This window comes from Erinaceus europaeus, chromosome 5 (genome assembly GCF_950295315.1).
Source record: "Erinaceus europaeus chromosome 5, mEriEur2.1, whole genome shotgun sequence".
Taxonomy (NCBI): Eukaryota; Metazoa; Chordata; class Mammalia; order Eulipotyphla; family Erinaceidae; genus Erinaceus; species Erinaceus europaeus.
In genome coordinates, this window is record NC_080166.1 from 123,909,334 (window position 1) to 123,922,108 (window position 12,775).

The 12,775-nt window shown below is 45.2% G+C and overlaps 1 protein-coding gene across 1 annotated transcript in view; it reads left to right on the forward strand.

Moving 5' to 3' along the window:
- The first annotated feature begins 358 nt into the window (after positions 1-358).
- PRICKLE1 (prickle planar cell polarity protein 1) overlaps positions 359-12,775 on the forward strand; it is a 131,481-nt gene continuing 119,064 nt past the window's right edge. The window contains exons 1-2 of the mRNA XM_060191755.1: positions 359-417; positions 463-545. The gene's annotated coding sequence lies outside the window, so the exon portion shown is untranslated. The remainder of the gene's footprint in view (positions 418-462; positions 546-12,775) is intronic.

Consider the following 12,775-nt stretch of genomic DNA (forward strand, 5'->3'; position numbering starts at 1 on the left):
AGGTTGTTGGCATTTAAAGGGGGTTGGGGGGATGGGGTGCCTAGGGCAGGGGGAGGGGCGGAAGGGCCAATGCGCTGCGCATACAAGCCAGGCAGCCCCGCAGCAGGTCTGGATCCCGGTCTGGATCCCGAGCAGTGATCCGCGCTCCGCGTTTTCGCTCTCGCCGGGGCGGGCGGCCGAGGGAGGGCGGGGTGCGCGGCGGCGGCGCGGCGCGGCTGGGAGAGGAGCGCACTCCGCCTGCAGCCCGCCGCCAGCGCGCCTCCCGCGGCCGCCCCCGACAGCGCGGCCCGGAGCCTGCCTGCCCGCCGGCCTCCACATCCTCGAGGGGCGCGCGGCGGGCACGGCCGCCTCCCGGGGGCTCGAGGTCTCGGGCTGCCAGCCCGCCTGTGCCCGCCCCCCTCTGCCGGGGACCGCGAGCCGCAGCGCCCACAGCGCCCGCAGCGCCCGCAGCGCCCGCAGCGCCCGCAGCGCCCGCAGCGCCCGCAGCGCCCGCAGCGCAGAGGACCGTCCAGCCGGCCGGAGCCGTGTCCACGCCCGGGCGCGGGGTGAGTGGCAGCCGGGATCCGGGAGGGCTCTGCAGAGGGGCTGCGGGCGCAGCGCGGGGCTGGGGGCAGGCCGGGCGCCGCCGGGGGGACAGCGGAGGGGACGTGACACCCAGCCCGGGGCGGCGTGACGGAGCCCCCCCGGAGCAGGCGGCGCACGATCGGGTTGCGGAGCGGTGTAGACCGGCCGCGCGGGGTCGGGCTGCAGCACCCGGAGGGCCCGGCGAGGCTGCGGCCAGGCTGGGCTTGCTGCCCCTCTCCCGCGCGCAGCCCTGCAGTGGGGCCCCGAGTGGGGGACTCCGGGGGGCGCGCGGGCTGTGCCCGCGTCTGGGGTGGCGGCCTGCCTGTCACCCACTGGCGTCTGCAGGAGAGGGTGCCGATGGCTCTGGAAACGGGCCCAGGGCGTTTTGGCAAGAGGGGGGTGCCTTGGCTACTCCCCCTGCCCACCCCAGTAATGGTGTTCTCTGGCTGCTGCGCGTTAAGTGGGGGGAAGGGGAAGGAGCGTCTTCTCTTGGGGAGGGAAAAAAAAGTTGAACCTAGGCGTGTTAATATGTTAATGATTAGTGGGGAAGAGAGTGGGGATGCGGCAGAGAGCTGTTACACGTTCATCGCCTTCTAAGAAAAACAAGCGGCCTGGGCTGTTGGCAGGGCCGTGTTATTCTGGGGTGGGGGTGCGGGGGGGGGCTTTGGGAAAATTGTCCACAGATTGTCTTCAGGAGGTTTAGAAATGGAAGCGGGGAGATGGTGGGAGAGTGTGTGTGTGTGTGGGGGGGCTACTGCTGGCCCCCCCACACCTAGTTACAGCTTGCCTGAGGCGGATTCGGGATCCCAAGCCAAACACGTCCTGGCTGCAGGTTTGCAAAAGCATGTTAAGAGGCAGAGGTGGGTGTGTGTGTGTGTGTGTGTGTGTGTGTGTGTGTGTGTGTGTAGGTGTGTGTGTGTGTGTGTGTATAGGTGTGTATGAGGGGGTGTACAAGATGTGGAGCGCACCCGGATAGAGTATACTTAAGGAAATGCTATCTGTATGCTGTGCAGTTGTGTCTGCCTCCCAATGTGAATCATAAGCCCCAGAGGCTGCGCCTGCAGTTGATGTTACATAATTGGCACCATCCGCCATCAGATAGGTCTTCCTGTACTTTGGGAGCATAGAGAAACTTTCATCTGTCGTTTTACACAGGCCGGAGGTAGAGACCAGGGAGGATGGCCAGGAATGTCTGCCCTGGTCTGCCTCCAGATGTGTGAGCTCAGCTGCTGCCTGTCACTAAGGTGACAACTGGCCCTTTCCCACTCAGTCTTTGTTGTCTCCATAATCCTCCCTAGAAGTGTCACTGTCCAGTCCCTTGTCTAATCAAGGGTGGGCTCTGGTCTCTGGGGAAGCAGCAGCCCAGCTTGGCCATCCCCAGCAATATGTCTGTTTTTAAACTGTAGGAATGAGGAAAGGGGGGGGTCCAGTGACAGCAAGATAGATACATTTTGAATTGAGCACCAACTTAATCCAAAGATACTGCTTTAATCAAGACAGTGCTGGAAGGATGACGCAATATTTGTCAAGCCTTTTTCTCTGGAACAATATTGACCCCCACCAGGGAATTTTAACTTAAACAGCAGCCATTTATCTTGCTGTCTGGTGGGGAGCTCGGTTCAGTATGACTCCACTGTGGGTGGCTCTAGCCTCGGTGACCAGGCTGGGCCTGGGACAGGAATCTGTCATTGTAACCCAGCTGGAAGCTGAAGAAAGCAAAATACAGCACCTGCTGGTACCAAAGGGTTTCTAAATGCCATCAACTGGCAAGTGGGGGAAACACAGAAGATATTTTGCAAGCGCTTCCAGAAATGTTTATACAAAGGATTTAAAGGTTAAAAATGCATGTGCTCTAGATATTCAAGCAAGAAGATTCTAAAAATAAATGGACGTTACCCAGAGTTAAGTAATGCATCCTTGCTGACAACCCCCCCCCAAATAATCGGTTTTAATAAGTCATGGCTAATAATAGTGATCCATTCTTGTGAGTAATCCCAGGAAGAAGGGGAGAAAGGAAGGAAGAAAAGAGAAGGGAGGCTTGGAGAATTATATGGTATATAAAGGTACATGTAGTCATGTCCGTGAGTAGGTTTAGTAAATCAAATTTCCCAGCCCTAATTTTGTACTAATTGGTGATTTATCACTTAGTGAACCTGCTGATTCATAGACTTTTCAAAGAAAAGTAATATATTTTCCTAACGTGACAGATGCAATCAGTTCAGCCAGCAATATCAATGAAACTTTAAGAGCTTAACATTTTTTTAAATGAAGGTTTACAGAATCACCATTTGTCTATATAATGAAAGGGGTCAGAATGAGTCAGCTGGGGTCATGCAAATGAAATTTAATATCAGCTGGGGAGGGAAAAAAATCCTTATAGAGTAATAGCTGACCTATTAAGTTTGCAGTCTAATGTTAGTAAAAGTCTGGTTGATCCTAATATTCTCTTGTGATGATTCTTTTTTAAAAAGCCAAAAGGAAAATGGTTCAAACGTGAAGTTGTTTGAAAGATTTTAAAAAGTATATTGAGGGGACTGGGCACATGGTACATGTAAAAAGTACATTGTGGGGTTAAGCGCACATGGCGCAAAACGCAAGGACCGGACCCGCATAAGGATCTGGGTTTGAGCCCCTGACTCCCCACTTGCAGGGAAGTCACTTCACAAGTGGTGAAGCAGGTCTGCAAGTGTCTTTCTCTCCCCCTTCTGTCCTCCCCTCCTCTCTTGATTTCTCTCTGTCCTATCCAACAACAATAACCGTAATAACAATGATAAACAACAAGGGCAACAAAGGGGGGGAAGCCTCCAGGAGCAGTGAATTTGTAGTGGACCGAGCCCCAGCAATAACCCTGGAGATAAAAAAAAAGTACATTGAAGTCTCAGTTTTACAAAGTGACATACTGTAAGAAGTTTTCTAATTCCTTGAAAGCAAAGAATAGACTATAATGAGTGGCAGTTCATGATACCCATGAAATGGAACAAGAGTCATTAAAATGTGTCTTCCAGTGATGAAAGAACTCTTTAGTGACCTGGATGGATAATTTCATTGTGCACTATTTCAGGACATGACTTTCAGGACTAGGTGGTATTATAGTTACCAACATTATTCTCCTGGTTAAAGTAATCTGCAACAAAAACATTTACCTTTTGAAAGAAGACTAGTAATTCAAAACACCAAAATGATTACCATCATTTTGCATGGAAATGATGAAGATGTGGTCAGATGGTGGCTTATTTGGTAGAGTGAACACACTACCATATGCAAGAATTCAGATTCAAGCCTCCAGACTCCACCTGCAGAGGAGAAATTTCATGAGTGGTAAAGCAGTGCTGCAGGTACCTCTCTCTCTCCTTCTCTATCTTCCTTTCCCATCTCAATTTCTTTCTGTCCCATCAAATCAAATGAAATATATATATTTGAAACTTTGAAAAAGAAACACTGAAGATACAACTTAGCCTCTGTAGATTAAATCCCCTTTGGAAAAATAGTTCTCTTATTTCCTTCCAATTTATGTAAAACAACATCCAGTTGTTTTAACTCTCCTTAGTGTAAAAACTTATTTTGCATAAGGCTAGGTATGATTTTTCCACAATAAAGAAGTGTTAGGAAAATATTCCATGGTTGGTTTGCTGTTAGGTGGGTGGGTTCGTTGGTTGATTAGTTGGTGTTTCAAAAGACTACTACTGTTTTTTTGCTTTCTCTTCTGGCTCCAAGTAAAAGCCTTCCCATTCGTGTTCAATCAGATTTTGAGAAGGCTGGTGTGAGCAAGTGAGGTGGGAGAGTTGTACCTGTGTGGTATTGTTCCTTGAAATCCACCAGCAATGCAGCACCAAGATGGCGCTGTGGAAACTGGAGCAGCCCTGAACTGTGGCACCTCCCCAGCTCTGTGTGCACCTACCATGGTAGCACTTGAGCTTTCCCAGTAACCAGTAGCCAGTGACCACACCCCTTATTCATGGCCCTGCTGAACTGAAGTCATGGAGGGGAGCGACAGGTGGGCTCGTGCAGCACCTTTTTGGAGCAGTGGATCCTTCCTGTGATAAGCCTACTCTTTTTGTTTTTAATATTTATTTATTCCCGTTCGTTGCCCTTCTTTTATTGTTGTAGTTATTATTGTTGTTATTCATGTCATCATTGTTAGATAGGACAGAGAGAGATGGAGAGAGGAGGGGAAGACAGAAGGAGAAAGATAGACACCTGCAGACCTGCTTCACTGCTTGTGAAGCGACTTCCCTGCAGGTGGAGAGGCAGGAGCTTGAATGGGGATTCTTATGCCAGTCCCTGTGCTTTGCACCACCTGCACTTAACCTGGTGTGCTACTGCCCAACTTCCTTTTTTTTTTAATTTTTATTTATACAAAGGAAACACTGACAAAAACCATAAGATAAGAGGGGTACAACTCCACACAGTTCCCACCACCAGAATTCTGTATCCCATCCCCTCCCCTGATAGCTTTCCTATTCTTTATCCCTCTGGGAGTATGGACCCAGGGTCATTATGGGGTGCAGAAGGTGGAAGGTCTGGCTTCTGTAATTGCTTCCCCACTGAACGTGAGTGTTGACAAGTCAATCCATACTCCCAACCTGTTTCTCTCTTTCCCTAGTGGGGCAGGGCTAGTGGAAGCGGGGTTACAGGATACATTGGTGGGGTCATCTGCCCAGGAAAGTCTGGTTGGCATCATGTCAGCATCTGGAACCTGGTGGCTGAAAGAAGAGTTAACATATAAAGCCAAACAAATTGTTGACTAATCATGAACCTAAAGGCTGGAATAGTACAGATGAAGAGTTGGGGAGGTGTTGTTAAAATTTGTAAGCTCTTGCCGGGCGGGCTAGCTTCACGGCGGGTAACAGAGACGCGGAGACAGTGGCTGGGCAGGGAAGCTGTATTTCTTTATTCAGGAACAACGATTCATAAACTAAGACAAACTAATCACCAAACAGAACTCTGCTGTCTCTTTGCGGCGGCGCAAGCACTCTTTCTCTTACTCTGGAACTCAGGAACCCAGGAACTCTGTCTCTCTGGCACTCTCTCTTACTCTGTAACCCTGAAACTCTCGAACTCAGGAACTCAAGAACTCTCGGACTCAGGAACCCTCTCTTACTCTCGAACTCTGAAACTCTCGCACCCTCGCACTCTCGAACTCCGGAACTCAGGAACTCTGTCACTGGGGAACTCAGGAACTCTCGGACTCCGGAACCCTCTCCCAGGGTCCCTTGGGGCGGGGCCAAGCAGGCCCGCGAAATTAACAGGACTCATCCAATTCTCTTGGAGGGGGAGGGCTAGAACAAGCCAATGTAAAGCATACGACAGGGAGGGGGCTCCATTTTGTAGATAACTAGTAGGCCTATTTTAGTTATATTCCAAAGGACCCATGACTATACTAGTTTTTTTTTTCCTTCTGAGCCTAACCTCTGATATGCAGTTGAACCCAAATTATTGTCTGGGGAGATGATGTCATGGCTGGAAAAAGGGCAAGAAAGCTGGATCAGGGAAGAGAGTAGCTCCCAAATATGGGAAAGGTGTATAAATATTGTTGACTGTAAGCCCCATTGATTTGATCTGATCTGGGGCCCATATTCAGCCTATGGGACCTCTGCATCCCTGTAGATCTGAGCTCAAATTCTGTGGTCATGAGTAGGAACATTCCAGGCTGCCCCAATTTCAGGACCCATCTTCCTCAGGAATCCACCTCCTTTTTTGTCTCCTCTGCTCCTTCTCCCACAGGTTGGAGCACACTGATGTCATGACAGTTTGGACGCCTATGCATGACAAAATAATCCGATCACTTCCCTATATGCCAGAATGATAGGATTTTTCCAAGAACCATTCCCAAGTCAGTGGTTCACCGGCACTATTTCCAGTTGGGGGGGGGGGGGCGGGATCCAGTCTTTCAGAGAGAATGTAATTATCCTGCCAGTGTCTCTGCATTTTACACTTGCTCTGGACTGGCCTTTAAGTGGGTTTGGATGACTTTTGAAGGGACCTCAAGACAAAGCAAGAATGATTGCCCAGTCTGAACAGGCTGGGCTTTCCTAAGTCCGTGCTCCTCCAAAAGAGACTTCAGATAAACGGATTAGAATGAAAATGTCAGCGAGGCAGAAGCCAACATAAATGCTTGAAAACTTGGAGCTGTAAACCAGCGAGCAGCTGTCCTTTGACTTCACTTAGTCACCCCCCCCCACCAGTAAATTTGGTCCTAAGTGATTCAAAAATACAACGGGCCAGTTAAACTGCAGTTGCATTTTTTTTCTCCTTGGTGGGGGGTAAACTCTTGGGAGAGATGCCTTTCAAGTCTGGTGGATTACACTTCAGTGGGGATAGGGCTGTGTTATTTCAGTTGTTGTACTGAAGTCAGAGACCCTTCCTTAAGAGTTTTGTCCCCGTTGATGATTTATGGTACCCAGGAGTTATTATTTATTTATTTACTTATTTTGCTTTATGCCTGTGTCTCTCCATCACCCCCTTTCCTCATTTGGGCCTCTGGAGTGGGGGGTTTGTTCATAATGCAGTGAAAATACTGCGGTCAGATGCAGGCCAGGAGGGTCGTTGCCTCCATGGAGAGGACACTCCCTCAGCTACCCTTCTTTTATCTGAGGCACAGACCCCAATGGTCTGCAATTAAGTCTCTGACTCGGGTGACCATTCTGTTTGAAATGTTTCCAATTACACACAATATTGGAGGCCCCGAGCAGCTGCATGCCAAAAAGTACTTCCAAGTGTGTTCCAGGAGTCAGGCTGCGATTGCTTTTCATTGAAATAAAGGCTATTTGGTTTCCTGTGAAGTTTTTGTTGTAACCAACTCCCCATACACAGACACACACACACACACACACACACACCCCAACCCTCTTATTTTTTGTTGCTTAAAAAAAAAGTTTACAATGAAATAGCCACAACCTAATGGGGTACAGTATTGGCCTGGACTTTCTAAGCCTGCCCGCTTTGCTTAAAGCCAGCACGACTGAACTGTTTAATAACTTTTAACACAGGAAATTTTAAAGGAATCACTGTATAGCAGTTTGGATTTCCCCAAAGAAGACGGGGGAAGGACTGTCTGATATAGCACGCTACAAGCAGCTAATGTTTTCACATTTTTCCCCACTGCTTTTTAATTATTTTATTTCATTTTATTTATTTATTCTGCTTCCAGAGTTACCATTGGGGCTTTGTGCCTGCATGACTCCACTATTTCCAGAGGCCATTTTTCTTCTCCTTTCTTCCTCATTCTTTCTTCCTTTCTTTTCTTTTTTCTTTCTTTTTTGTTTTTTTGATTTTGATAGAGTGTGAGAGACAGAGAGATTGAGAGGGAGAAGAGTCAGAAAGGAGAGACACCTGTACTACTGCTTCACTGCTCGGGAACTGTCTCCCCTGTAAGTGGGAGCCTGGGCCTTGAACCTGTGCACTGCACCTGGTACCTCATCACCCAGTCCCTTCCCACTGCCTTTTAAGGTAACTGTGGTTCTATCTTTGTAGGCCACTTCATATATTGTCTATCCATCAGATTCTTCCAACATTTCCTTTCGTGGGCACACTAGTGTGTGTATTAAAGCACACTGAAAGAGTGGGAAGTGGTCAATAAGAACATTGTTTAAGTGGGAGGAGACACTTTCACCGTTCTGTGAGAACCAGACTCTTCAGATTGGCCCCCTCTGTAGCCTAAGTTCTCTCAACACTGAAACCTTTCTGAAAGGCAGTGGTTTAAGTCTTTTAATAGCTACCAGATATACTTGACTTATTAAATCTGAAAATAAGAAAATATACACTCTCAGGACTCTGAGTGAAGCGATTGGCTGTTAAGACGGGGGGGGGGGGGTTCTGTTCCCAGGCTGGCCCACTGGCCCATTTGAAACACTACATCATGTGCGAGAAGGGTATCCAATATCTAAGGTGCTCAGATGGTCCTAATTAAGGTGTTTTCACATTGGCTCCTCCAAGCCTGGCAGAAACATCCTAGGGAATATAGTGTCCCATTGGGTCGAACAGTAGTTGACTTGCATCAATGCCAACATTTCTTCTGGCATTTTTGGAAATCTTCCACTGTGTAATAAATAGTGCTGTGTAATCTAAATTTGTACATGTCGTGTTTCATGTAGCCTCTGTGGAGGCAACTGCAATGAACCCAGGTTGTGAGGCGTCACTGAGACTCTAGGAGTTAGGTCACTGCTGCCATCCAAAGTACTACAGCCAGTGAATGATCTGCAGACCTTGGGGCAAAGCCATGAGGAGGCATGATGTTAGCACTGAACATCAGTCTACTGAGAAGAAGAAGGGTCCACCAAGCATTGTACAGACTTCTCCCTGATCCTTTTTTTTTTTTTTTTTTTTTTTTCATTTAGCAAACTTTCTCAGAGGAAGGCAAGATGAAGTTTCTGTGGCTATCCAGTCAGGTCTAATAGTCTAGTGACAAGACCCACTGTAACTAGGGTTGAAGTTGGAAAGTTAATGTTAAAACTTATTTCTGTATTGGTCAGTTCTTCTGCCCTTGTTAAAATGTCTCTGACTATATATGCAACACTTCTTCAAGATCAATAGCCATATTATAGCTTTAGCAAAAGCACTTGTATCTCTTCATTTTATTTTTAAAGGGTTTAATTTTTTGAAGATTATATTTAATTTAGTTTTTTAAAGATTTTATTTATTTATTAATGAAGGGGAGGGAGAGGAGGAGAACCAGGGCATCACTCTGGTACACATGCTGCCAAGAATTGAACTCAGGACTTCATACGTGAGTATCAAATGCTTTATCCACTGTGCTACCTCCTGAACCACTCTACTTCTAATCTCACTGAGAAGCAAATAATATGGAAGTTTCCTGAAGAAAGTCATTAACTTCTTACCCAGTGGATGTCTTCTGCTATGTTACTTACATGATAAGAGTAAGTGTCATTGTTGGATCTGAAAAAGAACTGGATGGGCTGGCAAGTAGCTCACTTGCTTTGTCAAATGCACAGCCCGGGTTTGAGCCCCACCCACACAGCAGGCACTGAAGGACGCTTTGGTGTGGTGGGGTGGTCTCCTCCTTTTCTCTGTCTCTCATCTCCCTGTCTGAAAAGAGTTGACCTGGAGCAGTGAGACCCCCGTGACAACAACAACAACAACAGAAAAAAAAAAAAAAAAAAAAAAGAAAGCAAAGGGAAACAAGCTTGTTGGAGTAGCATTTTAGTTTACTTTAAAACATTCCTTCCAAACAGTTTAAGGAACTGCTCTGTTTCCCTAGGAGAGCTTGGCTGGTGTGCTCCTGTTGAAACCCTGGTTATAACGTGCCTCAAAAAAGAGCTGGCATTTTAAATTCTTCTGCGCCAATGTAATTAATAAGTGTGTTCAGTGCTGGAAGTATAGGCTGGTTACATAATTTTCAGAAAGATAAAGTCAGGTCTGCAGTGCATTTGAGAACCGCAGATGTTTCTTGTAAGAAAATGCATACGCTTCACAGGAATGCCTGATGCTTAGTTCTGTTCATGGCAAAGGATCATGTGAAAAATTTCCTTGAGTTGCCTCACTTCTTCTTTCCACAAGCCTGAAGGGAGAAACCCCAGTGATAAATAAATCACTTGCCCCCCATCCTCGCCTAATTCTGAAATGTTTTTAGCCTTTTATGTTCTTGTGAGTATGAAGGGAGGGAATAAAATATAAAGGGATGTTTGTGTTTAACTAACTTAAATTATAGAAGTTCCCTATGTGGGCCTTCTATAAGCTTAAACAGCTTGTCAGGCTAATAGCCAAAAACACGTCCTCAAGTTCTTTCCAAAGTGTTAAAAGCAGACCAGGCTTTCTTCGTATTAAGGTATTGAAAAAAAAAATTTTTTTTTTAACCATCTGCATTTTTAAAGAAAAAAAAAACCCTCTCTTTCTCTCCCCTCTCCCATATCCAGGGAAACCAGCATCATTATTCACTGTGGGCCTGAGATGAGAAACTGATAGGAATATTGATACTCACATGGTGGGAGTGGGGGGAGGAGTTGCATCCAACTTGCTTAACTTGGCAATTAGTTAGGAAGCAACCACTTTTTTTTAATGGAGTGTGAAGGGGCTTTTGCATTATTATCTTGTGTGTTGCCAATAGATACTGACTTCTTTTTTTTTTTTTTAATGTTGCTGTGGTAACTTCTGGCCAGGTGCCCGTTCGTCCTGTTTCTTCCTAAGCAGAGACTCCAGAGACAGTGGTGCTGTGATATGGGTGTGCAGAAAACAAGGTTCTCCAAAGCATTTCTCTAAAACTTGGATGGCAATGCAGACACTCAGCCTGTGAACCTTAGTTTGCACGTCCTGCAGTGAGGGGATTTGGCTCAGTCAGTGTGTGTTAGCTGGAGGCATGAATCCCAAACACCTATGAAGCTTTTGCAGAAAGAAAGATGTTAAGGTCTGGGCTGGAAGCTTGCACATTCAAAAAGCTCCTCAGGTATAATTTTATGCACAGGAAAAAAGAAATATGAAATTTGAGAACGAAAAGGAAATCTTAGATGTTTCTTTTTTTCCATCAAATATTGACATTTCTTCTTTCTAAAATCCCTTTATGGGGGAGGTTGGCTGTTTACAGTACAGTTGTTGACACATGAATACAACTTCTCACCTCCCCATGATAGGTGTTTGCAAAACATTCTCACCCCCAAACCAGGTTCCTTCCCACCAGCATTGTCCCAGGGCCCCAAAGTCCACCCCATTCAAGCATTTTGCTTCTAGTCCTATAGGAGTGAACATTTCTTTCTTTCTTTCCTTTATTTCTTCCTCTCTCTCTCTCTCTCCCCCTCTTCTTCCTCTTCCCTAAATTTTGTTTCTTTTGTCCTCTTTTGTTTGTTCCTTCATTCACCATGGATAAGTAAATGAGGCTCTGTCCACTCCTACTGCTACTGTCAAAATATTATAGACAGCATTTGAATCCAGTTCCAGGAAGTTTCTTTTCTTCTCCTGTGAATAGATTGCAGTTGCTATGATAAGGACCCATGTTTGGTTACTACATCCACCCACTGTGGAACACAGCACACACTAACTAGTCAGTTGACAAATAGAAGAGCCCAAAGAATCCAGATTTTTTTTTCCAATAACATGCTCAATTTGGTATATGTTAACCTCCCATCATGTAAAGTGCTTCCACACAAAAAGCAATGGTTATCATCATTCACTTGAAAACAATGATATAAATACATTGTTTGCTTGATGTTTCCAGACTTTTGGAATATTCCGCAGTGTATTGGCTGTAATTTTTTTTTTTCTAGATTAACAGTTGACCTCATTGCTTTAAATTTGGAAGTACTAGTTATCTGGAAAGCTATCTGAAGGTTGACAAAAGAGGTTTTTGAGCATATTGTTTAAAAGTGTAACTAACATACTATTGAAAAGCAGTTTTTTAAAAAATATACTTTGTCTTATGTTCCCTTACCTTTTGATTTCTGTATTTGCTGAATGACTATCCAGCTTTCTGTGGTCATCCTTATGTGTGTCCGTTTATAAAATATATCCTAACCAGCTTTGAAGGTTACAAAGCTTCTCTCACAAATTTCACAAAAGTTACCCATAATTTTAAGTCTTATTTTCAAATATTTTTGCATGGCAAAAATAAAAAAATTTAAATATCTGCCTTTTACCTTGTTTCTTAATACAGTATATGTGTGTATGTGTTATTAAATCCTTTGTCCTTTGGTTTTCTTTCTTTTCATCAGAGCACAACTCAGGCTTAGAGTGGTGCTGGGGCTTGCTTGAACCTTGGACCTCAGAACCCCAGGCTTGAAAGTCTTTTGCATAACCATTATGCTATTCTCTAGGGCCCCCCCCCCATTTCTTTCCAACAGCAGAAATGCCAATTCTCTTTGCTAGCATGGTAATTTAAAACTAATTACTTTATTTTTGTAGCCATAGATCATTTTGATTCTTTAAAGGCATGACTTCATATCATATATTTTATAACATACAGAGGCTTATATCCACAATAGATATAGAGCTTTCCTTCTAGATCAGATATGTCGGAGAATCTCAATAAAATATGATAAGCACATTCAGTTTTTCTTAAATAACTGTGATTTATCTGAAAGTTTTATTATTACTAAGAACTGGAAAACCCTTGGCTGCATGTTTTTGTAGGAACTGATTGAAAGAGTTTGTTTCTTTGCTTTTTTTCTTCATCCTTTGAAATCTTAAGATACGTATTTCCTTTAATACTCACTATTGTCATTACTGTAGGATATAGACTAAATAAAAAGTTACTGTTACTACTGTC